This window comes from Triticum aestivum, chromosome 2D, assembly GCF_018294505.1.
Source record: "Triticum aestivum cultivar Chinese Spring chromosome 2D, IWGSC CS RefSeq v2.1, whole genome shotgun sequence".
NCBI lineage: Eukaryota > Viridiplantae > Streptophyta > Magnoliopsida > Poales > Poaceae > Triticum > Triticum aestivum.
The window spans coordinates 231,993,070-232,010,285 of NC_057799.1; positions in this window are offsets into that span (position 1 = coordinate 231,993,070).

Consider the following 17,216-nt stretch of genomic DNA (forward strand, 5'->3'; position numbering starts at 1 on the left):
TAATGATAATGATGTAGAGATTGAACCTGTTGTTGATCTGGATAACCCACAATCAAAGAATCAACGTTATGATAAGAGAGACTTCGTTGCTAGGACACATGATAGAGAAAGAGAACCATCAGTTCAGAAAACCATGCCCTTTCCTCCTAACCATCCAAGGAAAATGATGATGAGGATTTTGAGCGCTTTGCTGAAATGATTAGACCTATCTTTTTGCGTATGCGTTTGACTGATATGCTTAAAATGCCTCCTTATGCTAAGTATATGAGAGATATTGTTACTAGTAAAAGAAAGATACCCGAATCTAAAATTTCCACCATGCTTGCTAATTATACTTTTAAGGGTGGAATACCAAAGAAACTTGGAGATCCAGGGGTACCAACTATACCATGCTCCATTAGAAGAAACTATGTTAAAACTGCTTTATGTGATCTTGGAGCCGGTGTTAGTGTTATGCCTTTCTCTTTGTATTGTAGAATTGATTTGAATAAGTTGACACCTACTGAAATTTCTTTGCAAATGGCTGATAAATCAACTGCTATGCCCATCCGTATTTGTGACGATGTGCCTGTTGTGGTTGTAAACGTTACTATCTTAACGGACTATGTTATTCTTGATATTCCCGAGGACGACAGTATGTCAATCATTCTTGGTAGACCCTTTTCGAATACTGCAGGGGCTGTTATTGATGGCAACAAAGGCAATGTCACTTTTCATGTTAATGGTAATGACCATATGGTGCACTTTTCAAAGAAACAACCTCAAGTTCATAGTATCAATTCTATTGGAAAAATTTCAACTATTACTATTGGAGGTTTTGAATTCCACTTCCTACTATCAAAAAGAAATATGATATTCTTATTGTTGGGGAAATGCATATCCCCGTTGAGGTAACCTAGTATTATTCGTAAGTTCTCCGGTTTCATGTCATTCGGAAGAAGTTTGTTAATAAGACTTGATCAACCTTGTTAATGGATTCCTTTTGATGAGCATGAGATGGATGAATTTAGAGAGCACAACTCTCTGTACCCATCTTTTACTTTCTGTTATTTAGAATAAATAAAGCAAAAATAGTATTTTCTGTCTGTTTTCTGAATTACCCGTGAATAAAAAATGTCCCGAAAATAAATGTCTCAAAATGCCGTAAAAATTTAGTATGATTTTTATGCAATATTTAAGAATTTCTAGCACTGAACACGCACCAGGGGGCCTCACCAGCTGGCCACAAGGGTGGAGGGCGTGCCCACCCCCCTAGGGCGCACCCCCCGACCTTGTGGGCCCCATGTGGCCACCTCGTGTTCTTGCTCATCTTGGTGCCATTTTCGATCTCCTTGCTCAAAGCTCCATTCACAAAACTGCTTTGGGATTGTTCTTTGGTATGTGACTCCTCTAATGGTCCAATTAGTTTTTCTTCTAGTGCTTTATTCATTACAAATTTTTGCTGCTATGGTGACCTTGTTCTTGAGCTTGCATGTCAAATTTATATGGTCCAAAGTAGTTTTGATGCATGATATAGCTTCTAGGCACTTGTAGGAGTAGTTGCTATCAATTTTGTTGAGTTTGGTTCACCTTGTCACATCCCTAGCTTCTCGTATTGCACTAGGCTAGCTTCAGGTGTGCATCATGTTTGAATTTTGCAGAAAATTGAAATGGGGATTGCATAAACCCTAGCATCAAAGGAATTCACTAGGCTCAACTAAAATATTCTCAGTGTTTCCAAATGGCTTTCAAAAATGTTCATCATTTCTGGAAAATATTGGAAACAATAACCAGAGGTGCTGCACATTTTTCCATGACATATTTGGACTCTGAATTAAATCATATAGTATTTGCATTCGGGCATTTAAATGCTATTAAATATTTTAAATGCTCAAATAATCATAAACTAAAATGTTTACTGTTGGATGTATTCTAAACAGTAGCCCTGATTAGTTTCATGATTTTTGGAAATGCCCTGGCATTTTTAATAAAGCCCAGAACAAAATAACAAAATACAAAAACAGAAACAGAAATAAAAGAGAGAGAGAGCAAACTCACCTGGCGCTTACCTGGCCTGGCCCAGCACGGCCCAAACCAGCTGGCCGACGCCAGTCGTCGTCTCCACCGCGCTAGAAGGACGCCGAGCGCGTGCTCGCCGTGCGCACACACGCGCCTGTGCCACCTCCTGCCTGCTAGCTTGCGTGGCGCCGCGGACAGACCCGCCAGAGCCGTCTAGATCGCTCTGACCGCCCCACCATTCTCCCCCTCGCCTTCCTTTCGCCCTCTCCACCATGGCCGAGACAGCCGCGAGCTCGCTGTCGCCGTAGCCATGGCCTCAGGCCCTCCCTCGCCTCGCCGACGTGTCCATGGCCTCCGCCTCGACGCCCTCATCCTCCCCGTCGACCCACTCGACGCCAGATGCCTCAAAACGCCGTTCCCGACCTCTTCTTCATCGTCGGCCGCCGCGGATCCCCATCGTCGACTTGTCGCCGTCCGGCCTTCCCCGAGCTCGAAGAGGCCACCGCTGCAACCGCCGTGAGCCCCTCACCCCAACCCCTCTCTCCCCACTGTCGATTTCTTCCTCTAGCCCCACTAACCACCGCGGCCGAAGCTCGCCGCCGCCGTGCCTCGTCGCCGACGTGGCTAGAGCCACAGTGGCTCGAAGCCAAGCTCACCGCTGTGCTCAACGCAGCACCAGGAGCCCGTAGACACCACCAGTTCCTCCTCCCGTGCACCGTAGCGCCGAACCCAGCCCCGTCCGAACTCCGGCCGCCGCCTTGCTCGCCGCCGGCGCTGCTCCCGGCCACCCCGCTGCCTCCCGTCCGGTCCTTTGGATGCGGACGAGCAAGAGCTACTCCCCGGTGCCCTTAGCTCACCAAACCACCCCCCGTAGCTCAAACCCGAGCCGAGCCGCCGTCGTTTTGGTCGCCGCCGGCAAGGCTCCGGCGACCGATGACGTGGCACCGTCATTAGGCGCTAACCCCGCTGCTTAAACCGCCCACAACCACTGACAGTGGGCCCCAGGCCTGGTCAAACCTCAGTCAGCGCTGGGTTTGACCGGGATTAGCCCTGTGTCGCTGACGTGTGGCCCCCACACGTCAGGTTTGACCTGGGTCAACCCAGTTGACTGCTGACACAGGCATGACGCAGTGCTGACGCAATTAATCCTTTTCTGGATTTAAAATAATCAGGAAATTCCAGAAAATAGTGCAAACTTCTAAGATTCATAGAAATTCAACCGTAGCTCCAAATCAAATAATTTATATATGAAAAATGATCAGAAAAATCCCATCTATCCATCTGCACTGGTTTCATGCATGTAGAGCAACCTAACCTGCTGTTTAGATGAAACAAGATAATGCACTTATATGACTTTATAAAATGGGTTTGCATTTGAATCTTTGGTTCAAATGGACTCATCACAATCTGTTCTAGCTTGCATTAGCCCAGAACACATTCATATTACCATGTCATGATCATGCATCATATTGTGCATTGCATTGATTGAATTTCTTCTCTGTTGCCGGTATTTGTCCCCCCCGGTAGACGATGTTCCGGCGTTGTGATCGTTGACACTAATGAAGACTTAATGCTATCTTCAGAAGTGCCAGGCAAGCAAAACCCCCTTGTTCATTGCGATACAATCCCACTCTCTCGCTCCTGCTCTCTTTTACTGCATTAGGACAACAACGATTCATCTGTTACTTGCTGCGGTAGTTGAACCCCTTATCCTCTGCATGAGCTGTCATTGCCACAGTAAATAGATGAAACCCACTAGCATGAGTAGGAGTTGTTTGAGCCCTGATGTGCCTACTCATTCATGCTTGTTTGTCATCCCTTCTATTGCTTAGAGTTGTGTCAGGTCTGATTCATCGGGAACGAATTGGAAAGTGGTGAACATGTCTTACTGTGTGAGAGCTAAGGGTGTGAACACGATTTGGTAAAGGTAGCGGTGAGAGGCCATGTAGGAGTACATGGTGGGTTATCTCATTGAAACCGTCCTCAGGAATCGAGTTCTGTGTTTGTGATCCATGAACATTTACTACCACACATTGGGTTCCGGTAACTCGACCCCTCTCGACTTATTAACCGCCTCGATCTCTGTCCAGGAGTTGCAACTAGTTTCTGGTGTTTGTAGGTTGTGTTAGTAGTCTACCAAGTGGTACCCGGTACAGGTGGGCTTGGGACAGACTAGGCACCGTGCCACGGTGTACCAAGCGTAGATCCATCCGTCGAGGTGGGCTTGGGAACCCTGTTCACATTGTTTGGGGCCGTGAGCGACACCCCGGCCGGATCTCCTTGCGGATGGAACCCGAATAGGCGATAGACCTGGACCAGAGACTTGTGTGGTTAGTCAGGTCGTGGCCGACTCCCTCGCCAGGCTTCCGCTTGAAGGTTGCCGAGGTACACGACGTGTACATGGTGGTAAGTGGCGAGAGCGTGTGTGACGAAGTACACTCCTGCAGGGTTAATATGATCTATTCGAATAGCCGTGTCCGCGGTAAAGGACTTCTGGGTTGCCTGTACAGTTCATAGACAAGTGGAAGTGGATACTCTAAAATGCGCAAGATAAGCGTGAGTGCTATGGATGGCGTTCTCGTAGGGAGACGGGAGCGAATCCATAGTGGTGTATTGAGATGGCGAATATGTGGACTCGTGTGCGCCACCTCAAAAGAGTTGCTTGCAGTCGTAGTTCAGGATAGCCACCGAGTCAAAGCTGGCTTGCTGTAGTTAAACTCCACCACCCCCCTTTGTTGATACCGATGCATATGTAGATAGTTCTGATGTAAGTCTTGCTGGGTACATTTGTACTCACGTTTGCCTATTTTATGTTTTGCAGAGAGACGTCAGTCTCGCTAGAAGTTCCGTGTGGACTTCGACGTTTAGCTTGATACCTCAGCTACGATCTTGTGCCCTCGGCAGGATCTGGGAGATAGTCAGGCTTCGCAGCCTTTTTCTTTTATAGATGTCTGTACTCAGACATGTTAAGCTTCCGCATGTGCTTTGACTTGTATGCTCTGAATGTTGGGTCATGAGACCCATGTTTGTAATATCTGGCTCTTCGGAGCCTAATGAATAAATACTCTGAGTCGTAGAGTCTTGTTGTGATGCCATGTTGTATTTGCACATATCAAGCATATTGTGTGTATGATTGAAATGCTTGGTATGTGTCGGATCCGACAATCTAGTTGTCTATCCTTAGCAGCCTCTCTTATGGGGAAATGTAGTCTAGTGCCTCCTTGAGCCATAGTAGTCCGCTACAGCCCGGTTCACCGGAGTCCTGCTAGCCCAGCGCTACTGCTCTGGACACTTGACTGGCCGGCATGTGTTCCATATCGTTCCTGTGTCTGTCCCTTCGGGGAAATGTCACGCGGTGACATCCGGAGTCCTGCCTAGCCTGCTACAGCCCGGGTTCCCGGAGTCCTGTTAGCCCAGTGCTACAGCCCGGATTCGCACGCTGCTGACCGACACGTTCGATGTTGATTCATGTATGCCTGTCCCCATACGTTAGTGCCGCTTTGGGTTCACGACTAGCCATGTCGTCCCGGGTTCTATGTCATATGGATGCTAGCGACATTGTCATATACGTGAGCCAAAAGGCGCAAACGGTCCCGGGCCATGGTAAGGCGACACCCGTGGGAGTACCGTGCGTGAGGCCGCAAAGTGATATGAGGTGTTACAGGCTAGATCGGTGTGACTTGGAATTGGGGTCCCGGCACACCTTTATTTTGAGTCACTAAAAATTTCAGAAATTTTCAGAGGAAAAATGTCAAGGAGGATGTACCATGGTGTTTCTTCAAGAAAACAAGCACCAAGGCGTGCGATATGCGAACTGGACCTTGAACCACCAAGGGAAGCTCAAGTAAAGCCCTATGAATGGTCGTCGAACGAATTTACGGATCATGCAGGTCTCAAGGATGAATTGCATACATACAAAATGCCTGCCTCGAGGACTTTTTAAAGGACAAGTGCTTACAGTATTATTATCTCACCGATTCCTTCATGCCGAGGTTTGAGTTTTCATCCAAGCGTAATACTCATACCGTCCTATTTGATGTTTATGATGAATCTTATACCATGGACCTAGAAGATTTTTGTGATGCATACAAAATTCCACGGTGGGGCAGTCTTAGTGAGCCTCATAAATCTGAATATAATGATTTCTTTGCTAGCATCACTGTTGGAGAAACTAGAAATATCACACAAGCAACCGTAGGGAGCATTCAATTTCCTGCCATACATTATTTTGCTCTCTTTATTGGTAGGTGTATTAATGGTAAACATGAGCATTGCCACATTTGCGTTCCAGATCTTAGTGTCCTCAAGTGTGCGTGTTAGGTGATAAACGATATAACTTAGGGGCCATTATTGCTAGAAGGCTTCATCTTAATGCTAAAGATGGAGACTTATTTGGTGGGATTTATGCAACTCGTTTAGCTAATTATTTGGGTGTACCCATAAGAGGATATGATGTTGAGTAATGACCTGCTTTCCTAGATTATGAGGCCATGGTATGCTACCAGTTTCTGAAGAGGAATGAACAGATCCTCCAGTACCTATTAATCTTTGATAGACGGCGCGTCGTCCTTGTTACTCTTCATGCTCCTGCTTTCTTTAACTTTTAGGCAAACAGGCGATATTTCATTACTAGAGAGGAAGCAAATGAGTATGAGAGAACAGCAGAGGCTACTTGTCTCCATGTTGCAGCACTTCAGGCAGTGGCTGACGCGTCTCAGTTCAACCCCGACTACAACTTTGGATATCCACCAGGCCAGCCATGGGCTTAGACCAACTTAGGCCAAAAGCCTAAGCTTGGTGAGTATGTATTCCTCATTGACATTACATTCATGTTCACACACTCATTCCAGTTGTCGGTGCTCATACTCTTTCATTGTAATATCCATGTTAGTTTATTTCTTTTTCCCGCTTTCTTCTAGTGTGTTTGAAAAACCTTAAGAAAATCCAAAAAAAATTATTATTAGTTGTAGTTAGTTTACTTTCTATGCTTGCTTAGTTGTAATAGTGAAGAAAACCCAAAAAGATTCCCCATTCTTCTTTTGCTTGTTGGGAGCTTTCCCGTGTAAATAGTTTTTCTCATTCTTGTTCTACTGTTCTTCAGGAAAACAAAAACTCCAAAAATATTTCAGTGTGTTTCTTTGAATTTCTTTCCGTTTCTTTGGGGGTCAAGAGGAGAAGACCACGATGAAGATGTTGAGAGGCTCTCTTATGCATTATTGTTGATCTAACAAAGAGCCCATATTACCTTGTCTTCTCCTTTGAATAAATGTTTCCAGATTCCAGCTTAGTCCAATGCACGTGCACTATTATTATTATTATCCACACCGTTCGGTCGTGCAAGTGAAAGGCAATAATGACGATATATGATGAAATGATTGGGAGGTGGAAAAGCTGGTATGAACTCGACCTATCTTGTTTATGTAAATATGATTAGTTCATCGTTCCTGATTCAGCCTATTATGAATGAAACATGTTTGCAATGACATTGAGATTATAGTTTCTCATGCCATGCTTAATTAGCTAGGAGTTTATGATGGTTTATCTTGCATGCCAACATGGAAATTAAAATGGTTGTGATGTAGTATGATAGGATGGTATCCTCCTTTGAATGATTTGAGTGGCCTGACTTGGCACATGTTCACGCATGTAGTTGAAATAAAATCAATATAACCTCTATGATATTTATGTTCATGGTGATTTATATCCTACTCATGCTTGCATTCAATGTTGGTTAATCTCAATGCATGTCTATGACTGTTGTGGCTCTCTAGTTGGTCGCTTCCCAGTCTCTTTCTAGCCTTCACTTGTACTAAGCGGGAATAGTACTTGTGCATCCACTTCCATAAACCCAAAGTTGTTCCATATGAGTCCACCAAACCTTCCTATATGCGGTATTTACCTGCCGTTCCAAGTAAATTTGCATGTGCCAATCTCTAAACCTTCAAATAATAATTTGTTTTGTATGCTCGAATAGCTCATGTACCAACTAGGGCTTTCAATATCTTCCATGCTAGGTGGGTTATTCTCACGACGAGTGGACTCCGCTCATCATTCATGAGAAAATGGCTGGTAATCAGGATGCCCAGTCCCATGCTCAAATCAAATCAAAATAATTGCAAACAAAACTCCCCCAGGATTGTTGTTAGTTGGACGGTACCCGTTGTTTTGGACTAGCCGTGGAGTGTGCTTGTTGGTGGTGGGGGAGTATAAACTTTACCATTCTGTTTGGGAACTGCCTATAATGTATGTAGCATGGAAGATACAGAGATCTCTTAGTTGTTATGTTGACAATGAAAGCATACCGCTCAAAATATTATTTATCTCTATTTCAAAACTCGAGCTCTGGCACCTCTGCAAATCCCTGCTTCCCTCTGCGAAGGGCCTATTTATTTAGTTTTATTGCCGAGTCATCATCCTCTTATAAAAAGCACTAGTTAGAGAGCATCACTGTCATTTGTATGCATTGTTATTAATTGATATTGAGTATGGCTGTGACTAGATCTCTTTTACCATGAATTACAATGTCTAGTCAGTCCTTGATCTTCAGGGGTGCTCTGCACTTATGTTTTGCGGTCCCGGAAAGCGCTAGCGAGAAACCATCTTGTTATATCATATCATGATTGCTTTGAGAAAGTGTTGTCATCCGAGATTTATTATTATTTCTCAGTAGTTTATTATGCCATTGATATGAGTAAATGTGATACCTAAAAGTTATTGTGAATATGGTTAGTTCATGATCTATGCTGAAAACTTGAAAGCTAGCTTTACATATTTGCAACAACAAGATCAAACACAGTTTGTAAAATTTTTCTTTATCACTTTCAGTTTGTCAACTGAATTGCTTGAGGACAAGCAATGGGTTCAGCTTGGGGGAGTTGATATGTCTCCATTGTATCTACTTTTCCAAACTCTTTTGCCCTTGTTTCAGACTCTAACTTGCATTATTTGAATGGAACTAACCCAGGCTGACGCTTTTTTCAGCAGAATTGCCATGGTGCTATTTTTGTGCACAATAAAATGTTTTTGGAATGACCTGAAACTTCACGGGGTCAATTTTGGAATTAATAAAAAATATTGGCGAAAGAATCAAGTGAAGGGGGCCCACACCCTAGCCACAAGGGTGGGGGGCGCGCCACCCGACCTTGTGGGCCCCCTGGACCTCCACCGACCTCAACTCCAACTCCATATATTCTCTTTCGAGGAGAAAAAAATCAGAGAGAAGGATTCATCGCGTTTTACGATACGGAGCCGCCACCAAGCCATGTTCTTCCTCCGGAGGGCAGATCTGGAGTCCGTTCGGGGCTCCGGAGAGGGGAATCCGTCGCCATCGTCATCATCAACCGTCCTCCATCACCAATTTCATGATGCTCACCGCCGTGCTTGAGTAATTCCATCGTAGGCTTGCTAGACGGAGATGGGTTGGATGAGATTTACCATGTAATCGAGTTAGTTTTGTTAGGGTTTGATCCCTAATATCCACTATGTTCTAAGATTGATGTTGCTATGACTTTGCTATGCTTAATGCTTGTCACTAGGGCCCGAGTGCCATGATTTCGGATCTGAACCTATTATGTTTTCACGAATATATTTGTGCTCTTGATCCTATCTTGCAAGTCAATAGTCACCTACTACGTGTTATGATCCGGAAACCCCGGAGTGACAATAGTCGGGATACTTCCCGGTGATGACCGTAGTTTGAGGAGTTCATGTATTCACTAAGTGCTAATGCTTTGGTCCGGTACTCTATTAAAAGGAGGCCTCAATATCCCTTAGTTTCCTCTGGGACCCCGCTGCCATGGGAGGGTAGGAAAAAAGATGTCATGCAAGTTGTTTTCCATAAGCACATATGACTATATTCGGAATACATGCCTACATTATATTGATGAATTGGAGCTAGTTCTGTGTCACCCTATGTTATAACCGTTGCATGATGAATGCTATCCAACATAATTATCCATCATTGATCCATTGCCTACGAGCTCGTTTCATATTGGTCTTTGCTAAGTTACTTTTCCGTTGCTATTGTTACGATTGCTACAAAACTGCTACTGTTAATTACCGCTACTTCCATACTACTTTGCTACTAAATACATTGCTGCAGATATTAAGTCTTTCGGGTGTGGTTGAATTGACAACTCAGCTGCTAATACTTGAGAATATTCTTTGGCTTCCCTTGTGTCAAATCAATAAATTTGGGTTGAATACTCTACCCTCAAAAACTGCTGCGATCCCCTATACTTGTGGGTTATCATGGCCCTTCGTCTGATGGATCTTGCAGTCCGCCCAACACCCTTCCCAGCCTTCTCTGCAGCTGCGGCTTCCCAGCAATCATTGCACGCGGCAACTTCCTTGCCGGGAGCCTCGGTCTTGGCCTTCTTGCCGGTACTAGGTGCGATCGATCCATCAACAGTCATGAATGCCTTATCCTTGCACTTCTTGTTGCTCTTCTTGTTCTTCTTCTTCTGATTTGTGGCATCGTCGTCGTCCTCTGAGTCGATGTCGACGCCGTCTTCTCTAGGGAGTCTCCTCCCCTCTTCCACCCGAGCACACTTATCCACCAGAGTGTATAGCTCTTTCAAAGTCTTGGGCAACCCAACGTTCATTTTAGAACGTATCCAGCGGTTGCACACGTAGGACTGGAACACAGCTATCACACCTGCCGGGTGGATGTCCGGAATGTTCCTGTGCACTCGACTAAACCTCAGCATGTACTTCCGCAGACCCTCTCCTTCCTTTTGCGGGAGGAGCTGCAAGTCGCTGGGTCGCCTTGGTTCTTGATGGCCGCCCCTGAAGGCGCCAACAAATTCATGGCATAGGTCAGCCCAGGTCGAGATGGAGTCCTCCGGCAGGTGCATCAGCCAAGACCTCAATTTTTCTTGAGTGCCGAAGGGAAGTAGTTGGCAAACACCTTCTCGTCTCTTCCCCCGGCAGATTGAACAGCGATGGTGTAGATGCTCAAGAACTCTGCCGGGTTCAGTCTCCCATCGTACTTCTCTGGTATTTCTGGCTCGAACGTGTGAGTAGATGGCCAACGGACTTGCCGCAGCTCGCGAGTGAAAGCGGGGCACCCAACCTCAAAAGGTAGGTACCCGATCTCATCGAGCGTGGGATCGTCCACGTCGGGGCCATTGCGCCTATCGAACTGGCGGCGGGTGTCGCGGCGCCATTCGATGGTGACGCGCGCATCTTCCCTTCACATGTCTTCCAGGACTCGCCGTTGGTCTCCACATGCTCGAGGGTCTGATGAAGCCATCGATACATCATCAGGTTGTTGGTCGTGTGGCTCTGGCTGTGGCCCCTGCGATGGCTGTGGCGGAGGGGATTGTACCATGGGGGTTGCCCCTTTGGTACGGCCAACAGCTCGGGCCGTTGCCGCCGCCTGTGCAGGCCGTGATGGGCCTCCTCACTGTGATCCTCCCGCCTCAGTGAAGCCAATCAGGCTCTGAATTGTGGCTCTCCACTCATCCGTCTAATCGCCGCCGGCGGGAATCTCAACAGGAGTTGACCCGCGCCATGCCCTCCGAAGCAGTGCTCGACATGGATGACGACGTAGACCGTAACACCGCCTGGCGTCTGACGGTGCCGGTAGTGATAGCGTTGTGTTCTCGTCATCGTGGGCCAGTCGCCAGGGTGGCAAGGTGATGAGGTGGATGTGCTTGGGGATCGGCGGCTCCGTTCGGCGCGCCGGCTTGGTCAGCTCATTCCGGGGGTGGCGCATGTCCTGCGACCACGCCCGCAGCCGGGGCGGCCGGAGGGTTGCGATTCTCCCCAGAGCGAGCGCTGTCATTGTGGCTGTGTCCTCCGGTGGGGCTGAAAGGTGCGGATGGAATGATCTCTCCACCTGCACCTTGTGGAGCATCGCCGCTGGAATGCTACTGATGCCGTCCTCCTCTGGTGCCTCCTCCTCCCGCTTCGGCCGGAGGGGAGGTGGTGACGACGCCGCCGCCTGCGCCGGCCACGTCCCCCGCAGCATCCATGTCTCTGTGCATCCCCGCGGCCCCCATGGCGTCAGCGGCCACGTGCGACGGGGCCTTCGCGGTGGACGGGTGAGCTACAACACCGGGCTTCTTCTTGGGCGCCATGGATGATGGAGCCGTCGATGAAGAAAATGATGATGAAGATGACGCGCTGCGTACGCTTCTCGAGTTCGCGCAAGCGGTTCCCCCTACCTGGTGTGCCAAAGATGTCGTGGGAAAACACGGCCACCTATGGGGCCATTAGCCCCTTGTGGTTCGGCAGGGGGAAGAGCACGTTGCACAAAGAGCGGAGAGCGTAGCGCAGCACAACAGAGATCACACGGGCAATTTTTACCCAGGTTCGGGCCATCGCGAGGCGTAAAACCCTACTCCTGCTTTGGTGGATTGATGAGGGGGGCCGTGGTGGAGATGCATCGCTCTAGCCCAGCAAGGTAGCCTCGGGACAAGAGCAGCTACGTGCATATGAGTGTACAAAGGTCTGAATCCGTTCTAAGGTTGCCACGACCCTCCTTTTAGAGATCAAGGGGTCACCACAATGGCAAATCAGTCATTGTGTACTAATTAGATAGCAAACAGTGCTATCATACCTAACTATGCAGACATGACAAGGCGCATTAAATGCATCACTTAGTGTCACATCGTAGCACAACCCGGCAAGCCTTGCTAGGCCGTTCGGCCGTCTTCTTGCCTGTCTGCATGACACGTCTCTGGACATGTGTCATTTGGAGGTGATTTCTTTAGGAAGTGGCTGCCACGTGCCAAAATCCAGCCACTTAGTCTCACTTGGGGGCTCGACACCGCAACAATCGGTGACTTGCGTTGTTGTGAGGTGGAGCGGTGGAGTCTTGGCCTGCCGGGACGGTCTTAAGACTTGTCTTCGGGGCAACCTCGACCTTGCCAGGCTCACCTACCCAGCAAGGGAGGTTTTTCCTTAGTGGTATCTTGCTGCTTTAGCGTGGTATCGGTCTTCTTGATCCACCCTTTAATCTCTCAAAGGGCTGATCTGTTCCGCCTGGTCTGGTCTTGGATGTTGCAATCTTGCTCTTGAGCCCGTGTACAGTCTGGGCAACATACATGTGGTCTGTTGCACCGACAAGCGGTGTAGTGATTGCTCCGCCTCCCGTTGCCTCGGGTCCAAATGAAGTTGTAACATCCTGGTTTTTGGCCCTTTCTTTTTCTTTTGATTTTTTTTGCTCTCATTTTCTTTTTGGAGTGGTCCTGTGGCCTTGCAACTTGGGAGATCATCATCATTTCTTCTCCTTAGTGGCTCATCATTCTCAAAACTTTCCCAAGATCTTCTCATTTCCATTCTAGCTCAACCTAAAAATTCTTTTCTAGGAAATATTCCTTTTTCTATTAAAGGAATAACCCTGACGGACCTAGGTTGTGAAGCAACCTATATCTCTGTCATCCACAAAATCACCAAATAATTCTCATAATTTCTTTGGGTCATATATTGCTCAAATAGGCCCAAACTTTTCCTTGGTCAGTTAAAAAATAATTCCCCAATATTCATTCTTCAGTTCTCTCCATAGTGGCACTTTGTGAAGGAAGTGTCATTTATCTTATCGTGTTTGCTCCCAAACTTTTCGGGCATGATTTTACATCCAAATCATTGCCTCATGCCAAAATTGAACTTGATTTTCCTAGTGAATCTTCCTTAGTGATTTGTCAAAGTTTGTGTTCAAATAGAAGCTTTGTGAAGGAAGTACTAGCTAGGGTTATTCAGATGAATTGAAATTTTGCATTCCTCTTCATGTGCTCATATTATCACACTCCTCCAACTTTCAGCTTCATCCAAACATCTATGTGAGCACAGGACCAAATCTTTGATTCTGTTAATATCTTCAGGTTGTGAAGCAAGTATAATTTATATTGCTTCATTAATTCTGAGAAATTACCAGATCAAGCTCCTACCCAAATCACTTCTCTCCACAAAATTTAGGATCATCTCAACAATCCATTTTCTCTCCAAAATTATTCCAAGTTTCTGGACAGAGAGGATGTTTGTGAAGCAAGTAGCATTTTGGCAAGTCCAATTGGTATGAAACTTTTACAGCATATTCATGTATCCAAAACATGCTGCCTTGCCAATTTTTAGCTCAAGTGGCTTCTTCATTTGAGTGCATCATCATAATCCTTATTCTGGACCATTTTGGTCAGTTGCAAAGCAACTATATTTATTGCTGGTCCAATTGTTCTCAAACTCCCCAGGATTAATCTTTCCTAAGTTAAACACACCAAACAAGGTTTTCCATCCTCTACAGTCCACCCCGTGGCATGTCGCGTGGTGACCGCGCAGCTGGCATGCCTATTCACGCGCTCTGTGCGCTGTGGCCGTGTCCAGAGTGTCGTTTGTGCTTCGGCCCCTCCTCCTCTCATCGTCTTCGTGCGTGCGACCTTGTCCAGCGTCTTCCCCTCGTTGTCCCCACCTCCCTAGACCCCTCTCCCCCTTCGGAACCCTCCTCGTCGGTGCCCGCCGCCGCGCGCCCACGGGAGCACACTGCCCCGACATGGCTTTAATGGCGCTCGTCTCTTCCTCCCCATGTCCCCTTGGCTCGCTCTGCCCCAGTGAGCTCCTCCCTGTGCCTCGCTGTCGTCTACCTCCGAGCTCGAGCGCGTGCACACTCGTCCGTGGCTCCGGCCACGCGTCCGCGGCTACGCCAGCTCGACCCCCTCCTCCCCTTGCTATATAAGCCCACCCCGACCTCCCTCGAATGCACCGGCGGCTCCCCCTTACTCCTAGGAGCCACCACGACTCCGCAGTCAATCGCCGGAGCCCCCCTCTCCTCCTCCATGGCCGTCATTCCCGCCCCGGCCTCGGCCTAAATTGGCTCGACGCCGAGCACCTCCCTCCTTCTCTCCACCACCAGTAGAACCACTCTACTCCAGCGAACCTCCCCACCCCATTTCTTCTTCGTCGAAGCACCTATGGCCGCGCGTACCAAATCCAGCCGCCGCTCTGCCCTCTGTCTCCTTGAGCCGCCGCCGTCCTCCTCCTCCCCGGTGCTCGTACTACATCTGGACGGGCGCGGCACCTCCTCCCGAGTTCGCCGATGTCTCCAGCATGCCAGGAGATGGCCCGAGCAGCCCGGGCGAGCGCTGGAGCCGGTGACCCCTCCCTCTATTCTGAGCCGCATCGGGGAAGGAGAAGAAGGAGCAGGAGGAAGAGATGTCAGTGGTGGGCCCTACCTGGCAGCGAGACAGCCCCGGGCCCCGCCCCTGCCTAGCTGGATAAGTGGAAGCACATTTTCAGAAATACGTTTTCACCACACGAAAGCGTACTTTCCTCTTACTACGGCTAAAAGTGCATTTCCTCGTGCGGAGACGTATTCGGGAGAAAGGCGCTTTCTGTTTAAACTAGCCAGGGACCTGTTTGTAGAGCTTCTTTTATAGATTGGTCCCTGAGTTTCGTCCGGCTATAACTTTTTGCTCCCAAGTCCAAATGAAGTGATTCCAAAGCCCACTTCTTCATCTCGTCGAGCCCGTTCTGTTGGTATCATTTTCACGATGTGTTAACATTCTAAAAATGACCATTTTCCCTTGTACTAAATCAGCCCCCTTTGAGAGAGAACTGTTTCAGGCAATTCTTTCCACGAGTTTCTCGCACTTCTTCCTAGTGAATCCCTCCACCCCAGGCAAGCCACACCCCCCATTTGCATGATTGCAATGCAGTGACATGGTTTACTTATTTAAAATTATATTAAAATATTCCACTAGCTATGTATGATTTTGTTCATGGCACTTCTCGGAGTATTATTTTGATCTTGCTATTGCCATGATATCGTTTGGAGTTCTAGGAGTAATATTTTGCAGCTTATGTGGATTACATGTTGCCATTGGATTATTAGTGGCTTATATTATGATTAATTTCATGTTGGTATCTGGTATTATATTTTGGAGTATGATTTTGTATATTGTGACTGCATGTGGATCTTAGGTAAATATTTTGATCGTGTTATTGGATTAGTAGTATGTTGGTACTTGGATTCATCATGATAGTAGTGATATGTTGCCCTCGGAGTATCTTGATATGACGATATTATGCTTTGGATTAGTTGTTGGATGTTGCTATGACTTGGGTTACAGGTGGATAGATGATATCGGAGTATCAGTTATCACTGTTATATTTTGGGCTTAAATTCCGTCATTAAATTGGTCGGGTGCCACCGAACCGGGCTTTTCCAGTGCAACCACATTTGCCTTTATGGGAAGGCCCTAATGCGGTCTATTGGCATGCCTCTCGCCGGTGCCTCCAACGAGGGAAGGTTATGGGCGCGCGTTACCCTGATCAGGTAGGCGGACATAAGCCTTGAGTGCCCGTAGTTGTTGTAGGCGCCTTTTTGTCCCCGTTTGGGACTGTTTATGTTTTGCCACGACGGTGGCCGCGGGATGTCATTGGTTGACATCGGGGCCACCCAGGACTCAACCCAAAGGGGGTGTTGGTCGGAGTGGCCAGGAGAGTGTCATGCAGTAGATTGGTTTTGTTGAAACGCCGTTGGTCCACCCGAATGGGAGTGTGAGGCCATGGGTTCTGTGATTTGGGTACAATGTGCTAACCTCTGCAGAGTGTCTGTGTTTAATCTATCGATAGCTGTGTCCTTGGTTATGGGCACAGTTCGTACTAGCTCACACAGTTCGATCAACACTCACATGACAGAATGACTTATAGGTGATTTATATGTTGATATATATTGTGAGCAGTAATAGTTTGAAAGGATGTCGATGATGACGTTGAGATGATCTCGAGGATGATCATTCAATTTGTGATGTGGTCACGAGGTGATCATGTGGATGTTTTAATCACGAGATGATCATGTGGATGTTTTTATCACAAGGTGATCAGGTGGATCACGAGGTTACCAAGATGGTATATTGCTTGGCCGGATAGCCAAGAGTGAGATGGTTATTGAGATCTGAGATGGTGGTTTAGCAGTATTGTAGTAGCTTCATATCATGCTTAGTAGTTGCTTTTGTATCATAGTAGTTGTTAATTAATTTACCTGCTAATGCTATGTTGTTGTTTTGCCTTGATGCTTTTGGTTGTTGCGAGCTTGCAAGTACATTTAATGTACTGACCTGGTGTGTCATGCCAGATTGCAGGTGATGTCATGTTTGATCGATTGCTTGTCGAGGTTACCGCGCGTGCGAGCTAGATCGTGTCCCAGCCAGAGTCCCTGCGGAGTGGAGTTTAACACCTTCATCATTGTTCCGCTGCTAGAAGTACTCCGCTGTTATGAG